Source organism: Tinamus guttatus, unplaced genomic scaffold (assembly GCF_059628265.1).
Source record: "Tinamus guttatus ecotype Peru unplaced genomic scaffold, ASM5962826v1 Tinamus_guttatus_pri_ptg000492l, whole genome shotgun sequence".
Lineage (NCBI taxonomy): Eukaryota > Metazoa > Chordata > Aves > Tinamiformes > Tinamidae > Tinamus > Tinamus guttatus.
In genome coordinates this window covers 2,449,513-2,463,811 of record NW_028289026.1, presented here as the reverse complement: position 1 = coordinate 2,463,811, position 14,299 = coordinate 2,449,513, and positions in this window count along the sequence as shown.

Sequence of the window (14,299 nt, the reverse complement as noted above, 5' to 3'; positions counted from 1 at the left end):
CTTAAAGAACTTAGAAGCATTTTCAGCTTCTCTTTTTTTATGCAGACATGAATAGATTCTGCTGTAGAGTGAACTGGACACACACTACCTTATTTGTCTGATTATCTTGAGGTATATGGTTGCTTGAAAGTCATACTAATATTATGTTAATGATTGGAGAGTTGATTCATGTTGGTTACAAAGTAAAACAGTATTAAAAACATGCAAAAGAAACAGTAAATTTTTTTAGAAAAAAACTTGACTATGCCTTTTAACTATTTATGATGTAAGTTAAAGCTTGGGTTAACATTCAAATGTCAAATAAATCCTCTCATTCTATAAAAAGATTGAATTAATTGCCTGTATTTATTCTAGCAATTATTCAATGTACTTCCAGTATAGGTTGTATAGTATAATTGTTACTTTCATAAATAAAATATTTTTGATAAGATTATGACTAATTCATGTTGTTTCTGGTCAGCACTTCTACTCTGGAGCCATAAAAATGCACAGTTTGAAAGGTGCTGTTAGACTCTCACCTGCCAGATTCCCAAGCAGGAACTTGGCAACACGCAGCAGAGCACCTGCTCTGTGTCCTGATGGGAAGCATAGGTCGATCTGAGCTCTAGAGATGCTGCAGGAACTGAGAGCCACAAGTCTCCCCCATTGCCTTTCTTTGGTGCCTTGAAAGCACCACATGTGGGTAGCACACAATCAACACCAGCCTTTCCCAGTCGCTGCTAAATTAATTTGGTCAAATCACTTCCATCCTCTGTTCCTCAGCTTCCTGATTTACAAAACAGGAATAATGATCCGAACACCGTTTGCGAAGTTCTTGAGAGCTAATGGCTATAAACCTGGTATAAGAGCTGCTGTTTTCCAGCCTTCCTATCCACTGGTGGTTACCAAACACCATAGCAGGGGAAGCAGAGGAGACCATGTATCTGGCCTTTTAGCACTCCACATTAGCGATATTCCTCAAGATTGCTTTGCACTGGAAGAGCCGAAGGGCATTCATGTATCTCCTTCTGTTGGGTGCTATGGGGCACTAGCCAGTGGCACTGAGGCAGGGGGAGAAAGACATCTCTGACAGCTCAGACCAGCACTCGCTCATCAGCACAGGTCCATGGCTTAGCAGGCAGCTTCTCAGCAGTTGTTAAGCCACATCTGGATGCTGTGACCATGTGGGGACCTGCTAGTAGAAGAAAGGCACTGATAAACTGGAGCAGGTTCACCGGATGGCCCTGTGCTGGTCAGGACTGGAGCACTTGTCCCATGGGATCCCAGGAGGGTCTGAGTGAATTGGGCTGGTTCAGCAGAAGAAAAGGTGGCTTCAGGGTGGGAGGATCTAAAAGCAATCCCCACTAAGTACAGGTAGGTTATGAAGAAGATGGAACTAAGCTCCCTATGATGGTTCCTAGTAGGAGGACAAGAGACAACAGGCACTGAAGGAAATGAGAGGTTCAAACTGGACATAAGGATAAACTTTTTCTCCACGAGGATAGTCTCACAAGGGTTCAGGTTGCCCTGAGAGGTTGTGCAGCCAGCATCCTGGAAGGGTTATTCAAGCCTCAACTGGATGAAGCCCTGAGCAAGCTGGTCTGACCTCATGGCTGCCCCGAGGTCCCTTCCCATCCAAATTCTCCTGTGGTCCTTTCTGAAGTAGGGGTAGGCAGTCTGCTCTTAATGGCAGCTCCCACCAGCAGTGAAGTCCACTCCCTTGTCAGTTCCTCATGTGCCCTCCCTGCTCGTAGGAGGTCTAGCAGCTGGACGTTGCCTCCCTGTGCCTCTGTGTCCCCTTCTGTGACAGCAGGAAGGCTGTACGGAGTCGCTCATTTCATGTATGCTGCTGGATGAGAGAGACTTCAGCAGAAAACCAGACCACAAAAGCCTTTTCTTAGAAAAACTGAATTCTTTAAAAACATTCCCTGTGTTTGGGATTAAAAAAAAAAAAAGTTTCCATAAATCTGTTCATTATCACCTCAAAATTATTTCCTCATATTTCCAACAAATTTGAATTCTTGCAAAAAATAAAATGTGTTTTAATTAGTACCAAATATAATTCTGTGAGATATCTGTCAAAGAAAAATCTGTGCTTTATTTTGGTCAAATCACAGCTATCTTTCAGCGCTTGTGACAGACAGTTGGTGCTGGACACTATAAGAAAAGCTTATAAAAGCATAAGTCTAAAGAAAAGTTAAAAAAAGAATCTTTCCCCCCAATACCCAATAAATATTACCCATTTTCAGAATGGAGTAATTTGAATTCAAGAGCATCTGTTTTCAGAGACCAGGTGTGAAGCAAAACCTGAGGGAATCAGAAGGGCAACACGGAGGGAAGAAGCCCTCCTGTTCTGCTGCTAATAGGCTTTGGTTTGGCCAAGAATCAGGATTCTTTCAGTGGTGAAAGCATGAATATTTAGCAGACCTTTTCTATGCGGGGGAAAAAATCCTGTGAGAGACATACTGCCAAACATGTCCCAATGCACAAGCTGTTGTGAATCAGTCTGTTATAAATTCTGAATTTTAGTCTTATCTAGAGATAAGCTGGTAAAGAGGAGATAAAACGGCTAGAGCCATTGACAAGATTTGGCATTACTGAGACTGTGTTGCAAAGCCTGCTTTTCTCCAGAGTTTTCTCCACAGTTTCACCTGGTTGGAACCTGCATAGTGCTGTCATCAGTGATTCCTTTCCCTGGTTATATTTATAAGCAACTGAATGTATACTTGATCTTGTCTTCTTTAAAGTGATCACCGCGGAGACCTGTTGTCAACTTATGCTGCAGATAGGAGGAGGGGAAGCGGTTTGCTAATGCTCTGACCTGCCCTCCGGGTGTGCGGGTCTTGCAAGGAGATTCAGTGTTTGGGTGCAAAACTTGTGGTGCTCGATTCCAGTCAACGGAAGTTCAAACAAAACCACCTAAAAGGGGTAACCATGTAGCTCTTACCACGGATACGTTCCATAGTTTAATGTAAACTAGGTATGTGAATTGAGCTGAATCACTTTAAAAAAAAAAAAAAAACTAATGTCCATAGAGGACTCTTTGAACACTTTTAGCCATTAAAATCTCTCTTAAAGGTAAAAGTTAAACAGATACAAGCCAGGTTTACATTAATATAAGAGCATATGCACTGTGAAAGCTTTGGCTGCATAAGCATATCTGATATAACCAAAATCTTAGGGATTTTACTTATTGCAGTATAAATGTTATTCGGTTTGGTTTGGTTTGATTCCTATTTCTTTGGGAATTTTGCCTATAGTTAAACTTGAACTGCTGTTTATTAGCCTGAACGAAGGAGAAAGCTGCACTTAAATTGTGATAATAAATTGATTTAATCAACTGGCACAGAAACGTGACACTTTTACATCAGTCTATGCCAGATATACATTTTTAGCTCAGTCTGACATGATTTACCTTAAGATAAGCCAAAAGGGGAATTTACGGCACATTAGATAGATAGTCCACAAAGACAGCCCGTGGACACATCCTTGCTCTGCAGCAGTGTGAGGTTGCTTAGCCTTTGCTAATGGAGGCATCAGTTGCACTACATTTGACATGGGCAAGAGAGGGAACACAGACAGATAACATAGGATAAATAAGGCAGCGCAGACTCATGCCCTAGGCTATTCAAACAACTTGTATCAATACTTAAATTGATCAGGACTGCATTCTAGGTAAGTTTGTGTACACAAAGACACTCAGAGTGCTCGAGTGAATTAGAGAGATTTCGAGTAGGTTAGTTAAATGGCAGGAAGTCTCCTCTAAGAATGCAAAATAAAAGCAGATCTGTTGTGATTCAGTAACTCCTCTGTGTTTTCTACATAAGATTCACATATCAAAAGTCTGTTCAAGACCTGCTCATAAATTAAACAAGGAAAACGCACAAGCTGCTATCCCTTAGGAACTTGGTAGATGCTGAACACATACAGCCTACGGCAAACTGAAACGGGGCAGCTGCAGATGTACCCCTAGACATATCCCCTGAGCCTCACAAAGGGCTTTGCACATGTCAGAGCCAAAGTAGTTGCTGCATGTTGCCAGCTACCATGTTCTCTGGTTGCCCCCCAGGTGAAGAAGGAGCAGGCTGCTGGCTGAACAACTTCTCAGGCCCAGCAACCCCACTGCTTCACAGACACATAGGTTATTTTTTGCATACCCAAAACACATAGGCATTAAAACAGAATTGCAGCTTTGCAGCTAACCCAAATTTGACAGGAAGCACAGGATTCATGGCATGCAAGCAGGAAATGGCAAGCAGTGGAGAAAGAAGTGGAGGTTATGTTGTTAAAAGTAGCCCAAGGAAGTTTTAGATATGCTCTCCTATTGCATTTCACAGCACAAGGAGCTAGGGGAGTCTGTGTGCCAAGACAGTGCATAGCAGAGAGTAACTTCCAGCTGAGGATGATGACTTACTCAAAGGTGCTTGCAAATGCCATTGTGGTCAGGTCACCATTGGCTTGCCCAGGGGGCAGTGGCCCATCAGCCAGGTGCTCCAGCCTAAAATGAGAATGAACCAATAAGCATCATGCTGTATGCAACTGCTACAGTGAATGCTTTTCTCTTTTGGCTCCCTGGAAGCGGCTTATGGGCCTTTGGTTGATAGATCAGCTGCTTCCCGTACATTGCAGTATGGAAGCATGCTCACAGGCAGCTGCCAGATTCATTAATTACAGTTTTTTATAATAATTAGTCTCTAATTCCATTAATTAATTATTTAACTGCCATTTGGCTCAGCTCAGTTCCAGGCCGAAAAAACAACACGTCATTACTTGGATAATGTTCCTTGAAAGTGCAATTAAAATACTTCCAAGGAGAATGAATCACCCGCATGCCCCGAGGCAAACTGTGCTCACCAGGTAACACAAGGATCTTACACATGTAGACCTTTTGGCTACAGCATGTTGTCCACAGCTGCCAGATAAGTCTTTTCTTACTTTTGTAGCTGATCCGATTGTGCCTTATGTTGTTAATTACATAAAAGGAGTGCGAGGTGTTAGCCAAGTTCATCATGGCTGGGAACCAATGTTCAGATTTCTCTCGCAGCTTTGAAGTCCGTCCGATCTATCCTGTTATCACTATTATATCTGCAATGTGATGAGGGCTTTGTAAGGACGCAGATTAGACAGATTGCAAAGTTAATGGGGACATGTGGGTGTTGTTTCTCAGCCATTATTCTTTCTGTAATTGTGGTGGAAAGAATCTGTCAGCAGAAATGCACCCTTCAGTAATACATTGCTGCAGCATGTTGGTAAAATTTGGGGAAAGCGCTGGTCTGTGAAAGTGTGTTCCCTATATGCAATCAATCAGTAACTCCATATCTTTCTTTTGGCCTTTTGGAAACACCTAGCCAAAGACAGAGTAATTTGGGAATATATCCAGCATCAACTTCAACTTCCCAACCACAGCACCCATTCTTCTGATCAACTTTGTGTTGAAACAAAATAAAAAGTTTACTCTCTTTGTGATTTACTGCCTGTGAGTTTTGGATGAGACACTATGTGCTTATTAAGCAAAATGCACAAGACACCTGCATCCTTTTGTTTTCCATCTGTTTCCTCAAATCTGATTTGTTACATCTCTGCTTAAGACAACACAGCCAGGTAGATACAAAGCTGAAGTCTTAACCACTCACAGTAATGAAAGATCATGTTTCATAAGATTGGGCAGGAAGCACTCAATAAATTCCAGTAGTTAACACTTTTAATTGAATTGCCTCCAAAGTTTGAATGGAGCTGGTATTGCTCTTCTCGGAATACTTGCATTTCTCAAAACATGGCTAAGTAACAATAAACAGATGTCTTCCAAGGCATGCAAGGCCACAGTTCTAGTAATGGCAAAGTGATGCCTCTGTCTTGTAAATTTGTGAAGCACTTCTACATCTAAAGCGATGGGAAAACCCTTCCATCAGTCTTAGCTATATAAAATCTAGTGGCATATGCAGACATTTTAAAAGGTCTAGCAATTATCTGTAGTTTAATGGATACTAAACCATTTGGTCTTTGATTTGCCTTTTTGTCCTTAGGCAGCACAAGCCAACCCCTTGCCCAGCTCCACCATGGAGGCATCAACATCCTGTTGCACAGGAGCTCGCAGCCAGGAATATTTATTTCTTGAAGTGTTACAGCTGTATCTGGAAGACACTGTCTGTCTCTGCCCCAATATGCGTAGGTTGTTCCTGGTGGCATCGTCTTTGGCCACTGGCTGCCAAACCGCAGAGAGGGAGAGGTCACATAGCTCAGAGTCCTGTCTACACATCGGTTTATTTAGTATGTGCTCAGTGCTCAGTCCTTTATTTTAATCAGTCAGATCAATGAAACTCCTGGGAGTTTACTTACTCAGGAACACTGCTTTTTTTTTTTTTTTTTTCCCTGTTATTTGGAATTGGAGCAAAGAAAGCCTTCCATACACCACAATGAGTCTATCCAAGAGTACAACAGTATGCTTCTTCAATAATTATCCTATATATATGTTCATATAAATAATAATACTTAGACAAGCCACAACCCATTATAAATAGGAACATACAAACACTGAGATGCTAGAAGCAGCAGTCTGGCATTACAAAGATAGGAGCAGCATATTCTAAACAGGTATTTTCCAGCCCAAGACTCTGAGAGCCCTCAGAAACTGCTTGTCATCACAGGGAATAAGCTATAAATGAGACAAATAAGCAGAGCAGAACTAGTAGCTTCTGCTGCATTGCTTATAGCTTCTGCTCATCAGCTAACTTCAGGTTGAAGACCACTGATCTAGGAGGTCTTTTCCATTTCTAGCAGCTATGATTCTATTACTGACTTTCTTCTTAAATCCACGTGAATTATATGTGAACATTTGCCACAAAAGGCTCATGCACTGAGGCACCTCCAGTTCTGTAAACTTCATCCTCAGCTCCCTTGTCTGAGTTTTGATGGGCTCCCAAGCACTAGACAAAAGCTGTCCTTTAAACAGGCAAATAAAAACAGGCAAGCATGAGCACCTCAATCGTGCCTCAAGCACTTCAATCATGCAGAAAGAATGGAGACAGCTGATCATATTGAGATCTTTTGTCCTCACATACCACAACTGGGTCCAACCTTTTCCTCTGTCTTTACTGCGGCAATCACATCTTCCATTTCATCTTTTCCCCTTCATGAGGCTCTGTCCTATTTCATCTGTTTGAGCTCTCAGAGAAGACCTGGCATAAATTTATAATTTAAGGTCCAGCATGGTCCACGGTGGTTCAGAGGATTTTTTATCCACTGACTGTATTGTGTAGCAATCAGAATCTGCAGCTGCACTGTTATTAGCCTTGAATCAGTTTGATTATAACTATGATTCCCTTAATTTCATTTTCCAGACCAACATGGCACTCTGTGACTAAATTTTTCTAACTGAATAGTACTAAGGGTATACTACTAAGGGTTGTAGGTGTCAGGTAATTCTTAAAATCTCATTGTCACTGCTGATGCAGAATATGTGTCTTGAATTCACTAATTGACTAGTGTTACATTCAGAAGTAGCCTTTTCCCAGTAGAGATACACATAAAACAGCTAGAAGTCTCTGATTGAGTTATCCTTATGCATGGGTCTAGCTGTGTGAGGTCCTAAATCCATGCATGTATCAGCAGAAGAGGCACTGAACTCATCAACAGGCTTAAACTCAGTGTCTGACTTGAGGAAAGACTGCTGATTATTTGTTTTTCTTGTATGAATAAAAAAATGTATTTGAAGTGCTAATTATTCTACTGCTTCTTTTTTGGTTGTTGCTGTTGGTATATGCAAAGTGTATTGCTTTGTGATGTTTCTATCTTACCTATCTACTATTTTCTAGTGAATGGTTTACTATGAGTGATTCGTTCTGGCATTTGCTCTTCTACTTTCCTGTACTAAAATTTGAGCTCAGGATGGAAACTTCCACTTCTCTGCTGGAGAAGATCAGACAGCTGTCAGCATTTTTGCCAAGGTATGCAGAATTTCTACAAGAGCTTTTTCTGTAGTCATTTTTTTCCCCTACTTCATCCTCTGATATTTTCAATTCTGATGTGATTGTTACAGTCAGAAAGGGTAAGTTTTTTTTAGATTTGATATTAGGACCAGATTTCACAGATTCGATTAACTGAGCTGCACTCCAGAGTGCAACATATTTCAGCAACTGTCTTTTATGCACTTCATTACGTGTAAAAGTAACAAGCATCCCAGTGTTCTGTATAATGAAAGGATTCTTTGAGAGTTAAATACTCCTTTAGTAGTTTATAATCAAGTTTAGTGCTTGTGCATTTTGCTGGAATGACAGTCTTGTAGACCAACAACGATACAACAGGTATAGCCAGAAGTTTTGTCTTCAGAACATATCCATAAAATACCCTTGTTTTTCTATGCTTTTGACGTACCTAAAAAACTTTGCCTCTTGATTTTGCTCTCATGTCTGTTGAGTTTGTTCTGTCTGCTGCAGCTTTCAGCAAGGATCTCCAGGGCTGGCTCTTGCCAGAACAAGAGGAGAGGTTGTAACACACCAGCTTGTTTAATTATGGCATGAAATTCACTGTGATACCTTGTCTACAAATTCACAGATGGCAAAACTGCCTTGCTGCAAGACCGTTTCACAGTTGAACAGTGCCATGTCAGCCCCCTGGGATTATTCTAGGGAACTATTTTGGCCACCAGATACTCAGATTTCTGTTAAAAAAAAAAAAAACTGCTATGAAGATCTTGTGGCAAACAAAGACAGAGCAAGTAGAACAAGGTTTAGATATTTGCTACAATTTTTCTCAAAACAATAGGCTGGAGGTGTTATTTGCCCTGCTCCTTTCAAAGGGCTGTTAACTAGATGCCCTGTGTGGATAAATGTCATTGCGCTGTGTCCTATTTACAGCATGTTCCAGATCAAAACCCTGGCCTGCCCCAAATGTACCCTCCTTGTGTCACCTGCTTGCAGTGCAATTACCACCCGCTCGTGTTTTAGCCACAGCAGAGCTAGGCAAACTGACATCGAACTGCTAATCCCCAGCTTCAGCCCGAGTCAGGAGCACCCAAAGAGCATGGGAAAGGTGGGGAATGGGAAAATGGAGAGCTGTGGGAAACACCAGCACTGAGCAATGCAAGCAGGGCCAGCAGCCTTCTCCCGGGACAGAGCAGAGGCAGACACACACCTGCCAAGCACCTGCACCTCTGAGGTGTGCAGCAGCATCGCTGCCATGCAGCCAACCAAGCTACATTTACTGCTCATTCCGAATTGCAGATGCTCTGGTAAAGCTGGCTGCAGACATAATGCGTTGACAAATATATTCCATAGGCTGTAAAACATGGCTTGTAATGAATCATGATTGCCATGTAAATCAAATGCAAAATATGTTTTAATGTTCTGAACTGTATTTCCCTTAATTTTTTTTTATCCTCTCATATTTTTTGGGTTCCCCCTTACCACAGCAGTTTACCAAACACAGGGGCCATCTTCTCTTGATTACTCACTCAGTAGCAAGGAAACATTTTCAGATAGTTCCTTAGCTGGGAAGATTATGATTAGTTTAAAAATACATAAGCTTATAATATATGTGTGTGTGTGTGTATGTGTGTATATTTATCTATGTGTGTGTGTCAGTGAAAGAGGAATACAAATCCCTTTTTCAATGATATATCAACAGCATTTCTGAACAACAGATTTTAAAACTTGAAATAAACAGAAAGAAAATCTGCAAATGTCATTTTTTTTCTCTTTGTGCCCTATCTCATCCATTCCAGCTATTTACTCTCTACCTCAGTCCCTGTATTCCCTCTCCTGACAGATTTAGACCTGTCCACTCACTCTCTCCACTCACAGATGTCTTAGGAAAACTCATTTGCTTTCTCATACCTGGTAAACATTTGTTAAGGTAAAAAATGAATGAATAAAAAGCTTTGTATGTTGTTTTCACTCCTGTATTCTCTAAATACAAGCAGCGGGAAAGAAGTACGTTCTTAGCAAAACCACTGGGGACAGGATGTGTGCCTCTGGCATGCTCTCTTTTTCTCAGCACGATGGATCTGATCCTTCTTATCTACTCCCCTAGAAATGAGGAATTGAATTGCACCGTATCAGTGTAAGAACAACGTGAAATCGGAATGCTCCGCTGGATCCTTTCCCACTGACTTCCAGGCCATTTGAGCCAGATCTAACTATCAAAGTTTATTGAATCTGAGCCCTTCTCTTTTGTTTCTCAGCTCTAGCTTGAATGATCCCAGATTTTCCCCCCCAGTCTTCAAACATGTCCCCTACCACTCCCCAGCCCATATAGAAAAAGGAAAACTGGCAACTTCAAGAGCACCCACCACTCCTACCCGCTCAGAGGCCACGCACATCTCCACTTTGATGTGGCTGACCTCCTCTGAACTGCTGCTTCTCAACTCACATTTCCCCCAGAGGCACTGAATTATCCCCACAACGGACTAGTGACAACTGACACCTCCCCAAAGGGCTCTTTCCTACTGTGGGAACCAGCACTTCAATGGGACGTTTCAATGTATAGCCCAGGCTGGAAGTGGGGCACTTGGTGCTTAATGAATGTTTCTCTTTTACTGCAAGACAGCTACAGGCTGCAGGGTTTGAACGAGAATCTGAACATTTGGAAGGGTTTTGATCTGGCTCATGACAAAAGAGAAGCCAATTGTGAAATCTGGAAACAACTCAAATCTCCCTAATTTCTTGGTGGACACTGAGATCAGATTTATGCATAACTTTAAAATCAAGTCTTCTTGGAACAGTGTTTTATGCCTTTATTTTTATTATTTTTTCGTACCATCTTTCCAACATGTATCTCTGGCAGTGCCTCAAGCAATTAATAGTTTATCAAACGGTCATTTTTCTTTACCAGGCTCAGCTATGTGAAAATTTTTCAAAGATGAAACACATTGAAAACAAAGAATGGTTTTCATTATTTCTAAAGTATTTTTTTCATGTATTTTGTCCTGGAAAAAAATAAAGATTTACTTTCAAACTGCATAAGGAAAATCTGAAATGTTAAATTTTTATAAAGTTTGACACAGTAAACCACTTACATCCTGTCCTGACTGCAAACTTGTGCACTTTTAACACAGTAATACATTCAAAAGACCATTCACAACATGTGATTTAGGGCTGCTCCAAGCTGTAGACTAGGGATTTAGAGCCCTAGTGTATTTTACTAAGGAATATGCAATTGAAGAAACTCACCTGCACTATTATATTTAGCCTGTAAACATAAGCAAGTTTGTGCAATCTGGGTGGCTCTAGAGTCTAGTTAATTCACCACAGCCATAAAATCCCTTCCCTGGAAAGGAAAGGATAATTAAATGGCATCAGCATTTATTAGAGTCCTGGGTAAGCTTGACTGAAATAATCAGAAGTTCCCTACGCTTGGACCACCAATACACGAAAGCATAATACCCCCATCTGCCCTCTTGGCCTGGGATGAAGTTCCTTCTAGCCCCAGATTTACTGGTGACCTTAAGCCTTATAATGTAGGGTAGGCCAAAACACCAGACACCTGAAGGACTTTGGAGTACCATTAGGAACAATCTATCTATTATGTATACCAGGACTAATTTTTGCATAGAAGGATTAAATACAACACATCAGAAGATCCTGTTTGCATAAAACAGCCTTCACCCTGCGTCGGTACATTTATGCTGATTTATGCCAATTAAAATGATACTTTACAGATCTGCAGGTTCTTTGGCTTATCTACCTTAGCCACAAAATGTAGGTGCACAGTTCAAAACATTTTGCTGAGTTTTGGATTGCATTCTACACCACATTCACATCAACTTAAAAGACCAGTAATATTTTTAATATTTTTTTTCCAGTGCATTGACATGGGCTTGAAACCTGCTTTTTTAACTCTTCTGAAAGTCTCAATTTGGAGATTATTCCCTTCTCTTTGAGTGTCACTGATGGCAGTAAGGCATTGCAGCTGATGGTATCTGGTAGCCAGAGGATATGAATGTGCTAATCTTACCTCCATTATAAATAACAATTGGAGCAACTTTTTGCAATGTAAATGGTTCATTGGGTGCATTTTATGACAGAGCTTATGTCTACATGAGGCACATGTCATTGTTTGCTTTTCTTTAAAATTGAAGCATTTCACAGCTTTTGAGCATGGTTTAGCTGTGTGTGTGCACATACATGAGTGCCTTGAGCCTTTAAGGAAGATGCAGGTTTCAAGAACTGGGAAACAGCAAGTGCATGCCAGGACTTCTGAGGTTCCCTTAAAATGAAAGAGATTTAAGGATAAAGAATACATATGGAGAATTTATGGTTTGCTCTCCAGTTTTTGAGATGACATTATGCTCTTAGGTTTTTTTTGCGAGACATTTACCCTCCTTTCTTTCTTTTAGCTTCAGAAGTGAACTTTTTTTATTACTATTCAGGTGATTTTGAGAATGACAAGCAACACAAAACAAACCTCAAAATCTCCAGTCAGAAACCTTGGATTTCAGTCCTTTTCTCCCCCTTGTTTATCCATAGTAATTTAAAAAGACGTAAAAACCTGCCAACAGGTAACAAAAGTGAGTGTCACGCTTTGGGCCATTGAACTTATTTGCAGACGACAAGCTCCTCCGGGCTGCTACTCAGCGCTTTCCCTTCACGCAGGCCGGTCGCACCACAGAGGTTATTAACTTTTTACAAGCGTCGTTCACATGCTCCCTTTGATGGATGGTGCTCTGCTTGTATTTAGATTACAGGATTTCCCAGCAAGGCCATTTTGTTATGGTAGTGGGGAGCAAATCTTAACACAAGATGGTTTTTTTTTCCTACCAACCACTCTGTTTTCCTCATAAAACCCTGCCTGGGGAACTATCAAGGAGTTTTGCACTGTATCATCCCGAGGCCCCTTTGCTAAATCATGGGTGCATCAAATACAGGGTGCAGCTGTAGGTGCTGACCAGCTTTTCCCTCCCTTTCAAGCGTAAACACAGGCTGAAGTGGAGCTGTTCTCCTGCAGTCTCCTGCCTGGCATTTCCTATCACACCATGAGAAATCAGGACATCCCACAGGAGGACCATGGGTGAGACGAGAGCCTGGGGAGAAGCCAGATGGGAGAGAAAGTCCTGTGTTCTCTCTCGGAAACTCTCACCCTCTTTTGGACTGGATAAAAATAAATAAATAAGAAGGTGGAGAGGAGGAACTGGACAGCAAGAAATTTCCTTGCCACCTCATTACTTGCTGCCCAGAGCAGACTGCCTCTGAACACCTAAATATCCCACAACCTCCTTCCCAGCCAAAAATGTAAATCAGGAAGTTCAGTGGAAAAAAGAAAAAAAAAAGAAAAAGAAAAAAAAAAAGGAGTAATACTGTCCCATTTTCATTTATGGATTGCTTAGCAATAAAACTCGTTGGTCTTCACCGATTCTGTGATCTTTAGCTGTATGCTCATGACTCATGAACCAACTTATTTGGCAAGAGAGCTTACTAGCTTAATTTTCTTTCAGTGGAAAAAAGCTGACACCAGATATTTCTTTAGACCCTTCCCTGTCCTGAGTGAGTAAACACAAGACACAAACAGGCAATTCTGTCGTCTTTCTGCACTTCAGAATGCCAAGAGTTTTATCACTTAGTTAAGAAAAAAAAATGAGTTAAAAGTGTTGAAAATCATATTTCCAGTTAAAAATACGTAAGTTCTCGCCCTTAAAATTCAGTAAGAGTGAGCACACAAGAATAACATGAATATTTTTGAGTTCTGTGGTGTGATGCACTGATACAATAAAGCTCTTGTGCTGCTGGCCCTTGGTTTCTAAAGAGTGCGTCTCCTGGCCCACGAAGGTTACAGCCCTTTCTAACAGCCGTCTGTCAGTATTTATAAACCTCCTCTCCTAAAATAACATGTAGATGTTTGCCTATCTGAACTTACAGCAAGGCTGATTGAAAAATTGTGGGCACACCACTGTAAACGGATTTTGTCATGGATTTTATGATGTCATGAAGGACATGAGAATATTTATCATTCCTTGCTGGGAAAGCAAGTGAAAATTGCCCTTCTCCTTATAGTCTCCTCTCCTTTAAAATGATTTTTGAAGTCTGAAAAGTCTCCCACACCTCTGAAAGTTGAAGACTGAAACTGTGGAGAGTATAATCCTCCTCCTGAAATGAAGGTGAATTTGTTCTGCCACAGGCGGCATTCAAGCTTGCAAATGTTTCTCACAAATATATCCTGAAGTGAACCCTAAAAATATACTACAGGCATTTTTAATTCCATCTCTGTCAGTAATGCTGTGAAGCTAGCTGACACTTTCCCTTGTACTGATAGAAAAAAGTAAAAAAAAATCTCAGTTCCCAGGACATTTTTGAACTGACACCACTACATCTGCAAGTTACAGGTCTTTCAA